The sequence below is a fragment of the Pholcus phalangioides genome, unplaced genomic scaffold (assembly GCF_987345545.1).
Source record: "Pholcus phalangioides strain wild (caught in Gottingen) unplaced genomic scaffold, Ppha-v1.0 ptg000011l_1, whole genome shotgun sequence".
Lineage (NCBI taxonomy): Eukaryota > Metazoa > Arthropoda > Arachnida > Araneae > Pholcidae > Pholcus > Pholcus phalangioides.
Window position 1 is genome coordinate 58,696,569 of NW_028301604.1, and position 11,585 is coordinate 58,708,153.

Genomic DNA, 11,585 nt, shown 5'->3' on the forward strand with positions numbered 1-11,585 from the left:
GCATGGTTCTAATTTAAGAAAATGTCAAAATCTGTACAGAAATCACTCTGTACCAGTTCTGATAGTGAAAATACAGCGTATAATAAAATAAAAAATCTAAAATATTATACTGTGTCCCGTCCACTATTGCCCAATCAGAAAGTTGTTGCCCTGTCTCTCTTGAGGCAAACAAAAAATCTTCACCTTTCTAAATGCAATATTTACTGAGATATTAGGTCTTTCAATTGACCATAAGAATGAACTATACAGCCTACTTTACGCGGATGATATTGTATTATTGGCAAAAAATGCCGCATCTCTTCAGAAAAAAATTAACTTACTTGCTCGGTACTTTGGTAAACTAAAGTTACGAGCGAATTTGAACAAAACTAAAATAATGATTTTTAGAAAGGGCGGCAAACTGGCTGGTGGAGACCATTTTATGTGGGAAGGCGAAAATTTAGAAATTGTGAACGAATATAACTATTTAGGTGTTATTTTTTCATGCTCGGGTTCTTTCCGGAGAAATACTAATCGTGTTGTGGCCAAAGCTAAGGTGGCTGCGGGTGGAGTTATTCAGATACTCGGCAAGTCACACAACTCATCTGTTCCTGTGGCATTAAGACTATTTGATTCTTTGTCAAGGTCTGTTATAAATTATGCTGCGCCAATCTGGTCACTGGATCACTGGTCACACATTGAAAAAGTGCAAGATTTGTTTCTCTGTAAATTATTCGCAACGTCCAGATATTGCCCCGGCTATATTCTCAGACTTGAATCAACCAGACGTCCAATATCAATTTCTCTTCTAAAAAATACCCTCTTTTTCTGGTACAAAATTTTAATGCTCCCAGATAACCGACTCCCCAAGATCTGTTACAATGCCCTTTTAAAACGCCCTCCACTGCATAATGGCCGCAACTGGGCTTTTGATATTTTGAATTTGTTATATACAATTGGACTCCCGTTCGTTTGGGATCTGCAGGTCGCACCTGCGGCGCTCAGGAAATATTTTCCTACCATTATTACAAGATACATAGACCGAACAATTCAAAACGATCTTTCATCAATTTCGAAATCAACTAGATACGCTCACTACGATGAAATGTTTTCAGTATTACACCAGAAAATTATCTGTTTTTTAATATCCCCATATCCTGGAAACGCTTGATTTTTCAAATTAGGACGGATAGTGGTTTTTTACGTGTTCCAAGTGGATGTGTCATACTTAGTCCTGGCGAGAATTGCCCTAACTGTAACTATAACTTTAGTCATTCCTTTGACGTATTTCATATTATTTTTGAATGCCCATTGTTTAATTTGCAGAGAGCTGTCTTGTTAATATCGTGTATTTTTCGCAATCCAACCAGACAAAACCTAATTTTTAAAATTTCGCACCTCTCTGAATATCAAATTGAAAAATTAGTTTTTTTTTAATGATATTGTGAAGTTCCTGAATTTTTTAAATTGAAGTGTATGTGTGTGCGTGTTCTATGTTCTACGACTGGTATTCTAATGATTTGTAATTTATTACTTGTATATTTTATTTTTTGTATGCCATCCTTGCATGGGTCTGGCCCCATAAGCAAATGAATTATTATTATCATTATTATTATTATTTACTGAAATATTTGAATAAGTTGGGAAAGAACAGCATAAAGTAACGGATAACGCTTCTTTCCCTGTACTTCCCCAGAGTCTCTCCGATTTTGTAATTCAAATATCTCAGCAAATGTTGCACTTAGAGAAGAGTGGGGTTTTTTATTTTATTTTATTTTTTGGCTTCAAAAAAAAGGGACAACAACTTTGTAATTGTGAGTTAAAATACAGGACGACTGCTTAAAAACTTAGATTTTCTTATTTAATGACACGCTGCATTTTCACTCTCGAAACTGGTACAGAGTGATTCTTGAACATTTTTTTAAATTAAAACCATACCTCTACGACGAACGGTTGATGAGATGAAGGCCGAATTAGGACTTACAGGATACCCTGTATACATTCATACCTATCAATATTAATCAAAACGGAAGGGAAAAGAGAGATGTAGCCTATCTAATTTCCAAAAGCTGAACGAATGGTTTGTGGAACGTTGGCGAGAAGACCAAGTTTATTTTATTAGCAACAGTTGCAACCCTAGGCTTAGAAGAGCGAATGAAAAGCCTGCTCAAGAAATCGCATCCGTTATATCGAGAGAAAAGACCCTGTCTCTCGGATTAAAAGGACGTAATTCTAGGTTCGCGTGGTTGTATATCAGTCAGTGGACGCGTATTAGACTAATTCCAAGAGATTTACGGCGACGCGTTCACCAGATTTCACCCGATCTGATCGTCTCTCTCTTTCTCACTGTCTCAAGAAAAGAAAAATATATATATATTTATAGATATAACTTCTCTGAGAGATGTGTGTGTTTTTAGGAGCTTGTTATTTGCCGTGTCGTGACTGAGAATGGTCTCAGCATGAAGCCTTCTTGTTCCTATAAGCATTCTGAGGAAAAAATAACTCCGATGGAAGGAGCAACGAGTATGAGAATTCGACTTTTGATAATCTATGTATTATTTCTCTAGCAGCAAAATAACGGCCGCTGCCTCAGTGGTGGTCGGCTGAACTTGGTTTTCTGTGGTTCCTAATTTCGAGCAGCAAATGCGAGCCGATGACCCCGTTAAAGTCTCGCCACAGAGAGCAACAGGCCTACAACGGTACAATTATTTAACCATTAGACTTCACTCATAGTTAGAAAAATTGATGGCAGATGGCAGAACTATATATACACATAACAAGTATTACACAGAAACAAACTACACGTTAATTTCACAATACGTACACACATCTACCAGTTCGTTAGAAATTCCGTAGAGGAATGTGTACGATTAAGTAATAGTAGCAACGAAATAACCTTTAAAACTTGTACGGCCCTTTCTAGAGTAGAATTATAAAATAAGAATTGTATTAACCATTATCAATATTAACTGTACGTTAGATATAACTTTACGTTAGGTTCACCACACGAACACACACATTACAACATGTACCAATTCGTTAGAAGTTTCGCATATGAATATCGACGAGGTGCATGTGTGGTTTAGTAGTATCAATATCAGACAAAACTTATTTTTCTTCTTCTCCAAAATACTTTTATAGAAAGCCACTGACATTTTTGTTACTGTAGTCGACGACTGTTATTAACATCACGGATAATGTTATCAATCGAGTATCGTTATCACTTTTTCAAAGAACGGAACACACCAATATCACAACATGAGAAAACATTGGTTTATATTTATCGGGACTTTTGATAATCAGGACTTTTGATGTTTTCGACATGACACCTCCTGAGGGTGGGGCTGACAGGGCTCAGGAAGATTCTTATCATTTTTTTGTTTTTTTATCGCTATGAAGGGGTCCGTAAAAGTCTGGTCTGGATGGCCAGCGAACTCATTGTGCATTTAAAAAATAGCGTAATTCGTGATATATATTAGAAAGTTACATTCAAACGCCTCACAATGGCTGAATAACAAAAATGCAGGGGGGGGGGGGGAAGAGTCCCGTTTTAGAAAAGAAAAAAAAATCTAACGATTGAACATTTTGCAACTAGTTATGTAGGAAGGAAACACAGAGTTGTCCGCATACACACACAGTTTTACCCATATCCGTTTACCATACGTCCCGTTCCACCGAACTGGATGTGTGGTCACCGTACTTGCAAACGGGATTTTCTTATTTTCGCTATTTGTTATCCGAAACCCCGAGTCTTGATGTGATCACATTAAGTGGCGTGGACTGTATAATATTTCGAATTAGTGAGAATGCAATCGAGTGAAGCCTTTCGCTTCATCCTGGTGGTTTGCAACCAGGAGCTAAATGGCTTCCTTGTAGTGCTGGGATATTACAAGGGGGATACGGGTGAAATTCAAGTGGAAGGGGAGCCATGGCAAGTAGTTGGGTGGCCCACAGAGCCTTGAAAATAAATCGTATGGGAAGAAATAGGTTTTTAGTGAAAAATGGGAAGATTTTTTATTCAAAAAATCATTGCAATACTTAGGAAAGGTATCTCTCCTTGATGAGATGAAGGGCCACGAGAAGAAAATATGTGTCGGGGGGTCAAAACGGGGGGCCATGGGCAGAAAAAGGTTGAGAAACTGGTGTTCCGCGGAACACTTTGGATTCGCAAGAGGTTTTCATGGTATCATCATGCTATCTAAAGCTGTAAATTTTTTTATTAGAGTTGCAATAAAAGTATATATATTAGAAAAATCATCGTGTTTGTTTGGGTTTTCTGGAAATGTATCGTCGCCATCAAGGAGTCCATGTGAACTAAAACATTATAAACGTCTGCCCTAACTAGACAATAAAGTTTAAAGGGAAAGGGATTGTCCTTATTTGATGACGATATTCTCGTTCTCTTATTGACGTAGAAAATGTATTTTGTTTGATAACATAAAAGTAATTTTCGAGACATAACAGTTAACAAGATATATATGCATCATATCAAGGTCAAGTGCATCAAGTTCATACACGCGTACGTACCTGCTCTACAAATTCACGCATCTCATCAAGAAAACACACACACGTCTAGTTTATGTGTTGTTTTGAGGTTGATGTGTTATATTTCTTACCAAATTTGACTTTATAAACAGCCTCAAGACCAGTTTATTTTCAAACCGCTATTTTTTCAAGGGCACTCACTCCCTCGTTTTTCATTAAGTTGGATCTCATCCAACAATCAAAATGAAAAAAAATATATATATATAATATATATAAACTGAAGAGCCAAAAAAACTGGTAAAGGCATGCGTATGCAAATAAAGAGATATGGAACCAATCAGAGTACAGCGCTGAGGTCGGCAACGCCTATATAACACAACAAGTGTCTTGCATAGTTGTTAGATCGGTTACTGCTGCTACAATGGCGGGTTATCGAGATTTAAGTGAGTTTGAACGTGGTGTTATAGTCGGCGCACGAGAGATGGGACATAGCATCTCCGAGGTAGCGATGAAATTTGGATTTTCACGTACGACCATTTCACGAGTGTACCGTGGATATCGGGAATCCGGTAAAAAATTAAATCTACGACATCGCTGCGGCCGTAAAAAGATCATGCAAGAACGGGACCAACGACGACTGGCGAGAATCATGAAACGTGACAGATGCAACCCTTCCGCAAATTGCTGCAGATTTCAATGCTGGGCCATCAACAAGTGTCAGCGTGCGAACCATTCAACGAAACATCATCGATATGGGCTTTCGGAGTCGTCAGCAGGACAATGCGACATCCCACACGTCCAGAATTGCTACAAAGTGGCTCCAGGAACACTCTTCTGACTTTAGACACTTCCGCTGGCCACCAAAATCCCCAGACATGGACATTATTGAACATATCTGGGATGCCTTGCAACGTGCTGTTCAGAAGAGATCTCCACCCCCTCTTACTCCTACGGATTTATGGACAGCCCTGCAGGATTCATGGTGTCAATTACCTCCAGCACTACTTCAGACATTAGTCGAGTCCATACCACGTCGTGTTGCGGCACTTCTGCGGGCTCGCGAGGGCCCTACACGATATTAGGCATGTGAACCACTTTTTTTGGCTCTTCAGTGTATATATATATAAAGTACAGCAAATGAAATTGTTCAGATTTTAGCGGATGATCACATGTGATAATGCGAAAAATCATTCTGCTGATGCGATCTCGGCTTTGCGTAGGCCTAAAGATTTAGTGTTATGTAAAGCCTCAACTATACCCGCATGTGTAAAAACGCTGACAGATAGTAATGGCGCGGGACCGTGTTGAAAATGGGAACAACCTCAAAGTTCATTCCGGACAAGGATAGTGTTAGTGGAAAAAAAGGAGGTGAGTTAGTTCGTTCCATGTAGATAGAATATACTTTACCACTAGAGCAAAGATGAAGTGCTATCGTAATGCATCTGACGACAAAAGCAGAGGCCCTTCGTCGTGTATATTTAGTTTTAGCCTCTTCCTTACTTGCTTATAAATTCGTAGCGCGTTTTTTGTTCAAAATAAAACTCGCCCCTGTTAGTAGATGAGGAGGAGAGGGTTCGAATACAAGTCGTCGACGACTACGACGTTCTTTTTGATGCCCAGCAGCTGTTTGAAATTAATGGCCACTGTTCGTTTCACAACATCAACTAAGCACATTCTCTCAGCTCAAACGTTCCTTTTCTCGTGCCTCATCTTTCTTACAGAAAAAATGGCTTCTTTTTTTTCTATTTTTTCTTTATTCTTCGTATTCATCTTTTTTTTCTTGTCGCGCATTTTTAACTCTTTCGTGTTCGGCTGAGGTATAATAAACTTACTATATCTTTAAAATAGGAAATAATTCATTAGTAATTATATGTGGATATGCTCGTGTACTTCTCTTACGAGGGATTTTCTTCTCACATCGCAAACATTCCACTTACTTTTAATTTTTTTTTATTCGGGTTATGGTTGATAATGAGATAGTTTAGACCAGTATTTCTCAAAATTTCTGAAAAGGACCAGTAAAATGTGTGAAACGATTTGACGGACTGCTTGTGTCCCGTATTACGGGACACATTCCTGTAATTTTCGTTATTCCGATTTTTTTTAATTTGCCCCGTTTTTTTAAACGATACCTATTTGAATTTGTAATATTTACTAAAGTCGTGAATATACACACACACACGCTCACACAGCGTTTTCATGATAAACTATATTATGATTATTCAAAAATTATACAGAGTCGGTATAAATTATATAGAGTCGTAAAAATTATACATTTATCGGAGGGAGAAAACACAAAAACAAAACAGAATCACATAGGAATGTATAACCGGAAACCCCAACCTGATCAGATGGAAACAAACGAAGATGCAGTAATGAGAAACCAATAATGAGTCGAAAAACTCTTGATTTAGCAAAACTTTTACACGATGACAGTACGTGTACACGTTGTTTCACAACAAGTATTCTATAAGTTTTTGCCATCCACAATTATTTAGCTACAATGGCGACGCATTGATTGGCGAACCTTTTCAAAAATACTCGGCATTTCGCGGACGTATGCAACTGTGACGGAGATTTTTGTGACGTGGATGGTAAGAACTTTGAGCACTTGTTGTGAAACTTAACGTGTGCACGTACTGTCATCGTGTAAAGTATCGCTAAATAAAAAAATTTTCCACCCATTATTGGCTTGTCATTTCTGCATCTTCGTTTGTCCTCCAGCTGATCAGGTTGGGGTTTCCGGTCATACATTCCTATGTGATTCTGTCTTGTTTTTGTCTTTTCTATGTCCCCTAAAAGTTTGTAGGTTGGGTTTTGAATCACCCTGTAAATATTCATCTCACGTATTTGTTAGGTTTAACGTTTTGTCCGCAATTTTTTTGGAATTTTAATTGTGATTGGTCATTATGCCTACTTCGTACAATGTTTCTGATGACAATTGGCACCCGTATTTTACGGATTATTATTTAAGATCCCAATTTACCGAACTTTGTTTTTCCTCAGTGAAATATGGTCAACAGATCATTGGAATGTTTTTTCGTGAAATACATTTTTGTTCACTGCGATTAGTAGCAGCCCTTTATTTCCACCCTTCAGCAATTTTAACAATAATTATCAAATTGTATTTGAAGCAATAAATTGCAGTTTTGGGCAAAATTTAGTGATATATTCCTTATTTAGGATCGCAGTTTCCTGCGTTCACTTCGATGATGTATGGTGAAATGGTGAACCTAAGTATAAAGATATGATTTTATAATTTCTAATTGCCTTTTTTATTTTGCTATTTTTAAGCGCGCAAGTAAAATTTTACTGTGAGTTGCAAATGTACTGTATATACAAAAAAGCCATTTGATAGCAGCATAAAGAACTTTTTCTGGATGAGTTCGGCAGACCATGTCTATTCTAAATGAAGACTGCTCAAGCAGCAGAAATAATCAACATATATTTATCGCCTTCTCTGTCTCCTTTCGGGATGAGGTGATGTTAACAGACGGTCCCCGGCATCAAGACCTGACTAAAGTAACAACACAGTCGAGTCTATCTCTCTTTCTCCCAACAACTCCATCTATTCTTGAAGTTGCTAATTGCAGGAGTAAAACACGGAACTAAACAGAGAGAGAGAAGAAGCACAGAGTATTTATAGAGACCTGTGTGCATTTTGAAAAACAGTCGCACGGCAAATGGCTCACTACACAAAGAGCAGAATAAAGTAGTCGTATACTTCAATGATTGGAATTGTCTTCTCTCCTGAACTTTAGAACTTTTTTTTATCTACGGATTTTATACCGTAAAACAAGAGAGCAATTCATCACTTGACTTAGTTGTGATCCGATGCGCTTACGGAAATTTCATTGCTACACCACCGTTAACGGTGTCGGCTTCAAGACATTAGCGTCTTTTGGACAAGAGACATCACAGCTTTCTCATGTTGCATCACTAGCAATTCGCACAGAAGGTGCTGGAAACCTATGCCTAGATCAAATGCTGACAAAAAAGCGTATTGCTTCATTGTCAAATCAACTTAACACAAGGTATTTACTTCATCTGACATGGGTTACCAAGTCCGTAAAGAGTTTGTACTGCACGACAAAGAAAACATAAATACGGGAAATGGAAAAAGTAGAGTCTTTAATCTTATTCAAGTCTTAATGTTTAAAGATCACACATACGGCAACTCTGACGTATACTCAAATTCAAATCAGCGCAATGCTAATCCTAAAATGCAATTGAAATAGTGTGTACGAATGAGCTGCCGATCAATAAATCGTAAGCACAAAATCAATAATAAGCATCGAGTAGTCTTTGATGCTTTACCGAGCACCGCGATGTTCGTGAGCAACAGGTTGATGATACCTGATTTAAAGTTTTAAATATTTAGATAAGCTTGGTTTCACTCATTGTCACAGCACAGCAGAAATCAAACTTAATTCGCAAACCTAAATTTGATACGACCTAAATTTGTCACACGAAATGAGTAATCTGCAAATGATTTAAATTTGTGCCGTAAAATGAATTTGTACGTGAATTTTTTCATGTGATAATTAAATTTTTACAACTATATGCATAACAATAATAATTTTAAAAAATAAATCAGTCTAGAAGATTGACAAGTACGACATAATTACCATTTAAAATTTGGTTAAAATTTTCAACTTATGTTAATTAAAATAACTATCTTGTGAATTATCGAAAAAATTACTATCCGATCCCCACAGGATTGACCAACAAAGGCTGAAGAGTTATTTAAAGCTCAAGAAATTTCGTTTTCGACTCAAGTTGCTAGAACAAGATACGTATCTTGAACAAAAAAATATTTGTGCAACGAAGAAAAAGAAATATAATTCACAGGAACAATAAGGAGCTGTCTCATTAAAACGCGGTAAAACCTTTGATACGTAAAAAAAATGGATGAAATATTTCAAAAGAATAAGAATAGGAAGAAGATCTGGCAGACCAAAGCGAGCAGAAAGTGATCAAAACAACGAAGCAAAACAAATGCGATTAAAAAAAAGATTACTAAACATAACTCTACCGTATTCGCGCATTTGTCACTCCCAGTCTGGAAGTAATGGGATATAAAACAGTAGTTTGATTTTTATAGCATTAGGCAACAATGTGCGTTCGTAAGCAAATGGCACCCAAATAACTCAAAAATCGTGATTCAGAAATAACTCGGGACTCAGTGCTTTACTTTTTCTTCTTTGTGTGCTTTACTTGTTGAGGAAATTTTACAATACAAAGGATTTTGAATTCCACAAAGTGCGAAATATAGCGAGTAAGAGGCTGTTATAATAAAGGCATTTCGAATACGTTCCTGTCACAGAAAACACTCGTTTCTTAGACAAACCAAGTTTTCATAGGAAAAAAATATCATGCAGAATCGTGAAAATACTCTTCCAGTAACCGACTTTTTCTAGTGATAAATGATTCATCTAAAACAATGATTTTTTTTTTTTTTTTTTTGCAAATCGTGTGAACAATGTTCAACCTTCTTTTTTTACATATTATTTGTTATCCACACTTCCAATGGAAGCTAATGATAGTATAAAACATTTTCACACATAGATTGGTGTCACAATTCAGAATAACGATTAATTAATCTTCACTGAAATTGTTGAAAATAAAAATGGCACCACATGGCCCATGAGTATATTTACCGTTTTTATCAGTAATGATCATTTTCCTTCCTTACTTTTTTTAGAAATCAAGATAGAAATCATAAGCCACGCAACAAAGCGGACATTATTTTAATAGCAAAGAAGAGAGAAATGCTTCCAATCACTAATTATGAATGTATAGTTCATCAAATGTGGTTGGTTGGTTCTAGTATTTAAACGCTGCCAAATCATTATTCTTGCTGAATGAATGAAATTCAGTATACGTAGGAGACAGAAGGCACCTATATATTTCCTCACTTGAGATTAAAGCTGATGGATGAATGAGAGATAAATAAAACTTTATGTGCGTCAATCTTATGTGCCATTTTTATAGTTTTGATGTGTGTGATTAACATAAAAACAATGGACGCTTCAAAAGTTGGCAGCATTGAACACTAAAGTATCTTGAAAAAACTACGTTTAGTATGTAATATTGAAAAGATAGCACTAATATTAACTGCCATTCTTTGCCGAAAAAGACAAAACAAATATTAGATAAGGTCTATAATGCGAGGAGCATCATAGAGCTATATATTCACGACCATACCTCCATGAAGATATTTATGGATCGAAAGGATATTCTTATGAACCCTACGAATGAAGACCTGGTCGAGATTTGAGTGTTTAAGCTTACCAAATCCAAAAAAGATCATACTGATAAAGATTTATAGGAGATAGTCCATTTCGTCTTTTCAATTCAGATAATCTAAAGTCTAAACGAAGGAACCATTTACAGATTACATGGCCAGGTCCCAAAAACCACGATGGGTTTTCTTTCTCACGTTGATACGCCTGTTTCCGTCGAAGTGATTTGTCAACGTGTTTTGCGGGCTTCCCAATCCTTGCAAAGATGCTAGACACTTGACACGTTCAAGCATTCGTTGTGCAGTAACACTACTGTATACGCTGTATCCGAAAGCTCGCCGGACAAAAACGTGTTGTCAGCGGGCCAAAAAAGTTTTTGCCAGGCGAGCATTCATCAAGGCAAGGAGCCGAAAGCAGTTTGCTAGATGTTTGTTGTCAGGATCCTTTCTACATGCCCTTTATGCACCAGGAAAAAACTAAGCGAACACTCACAGTGTTGCTTGGTACCTAATGAGATGTCAACACCACATTGAAAGTAGTAGAAAAATTACTCTGCACACACAGCATCTAGCCAATATAAAAAAGCATATCCTATTTGAATACCTCCAGTTTCACAACCATTCAAAAAATATATTGAGTTAGAAAAGCTCTCATTTCAAAAATAATTTATATCGCAAATTTAGAATGAATAATAACTTATTTTATGCATAAATATGTCTTCGTGAATAAATTCATTCATCTCACCAAACAACATTACATTAGAATGAAGTAGAATAAAGGAAATAATTTTACGAACTTACCATACCCAATATCCCTTATTACAGCTGTAATAATGTATCACATAAGCACCAGTTAAATAAAGTGATCTATTACTCT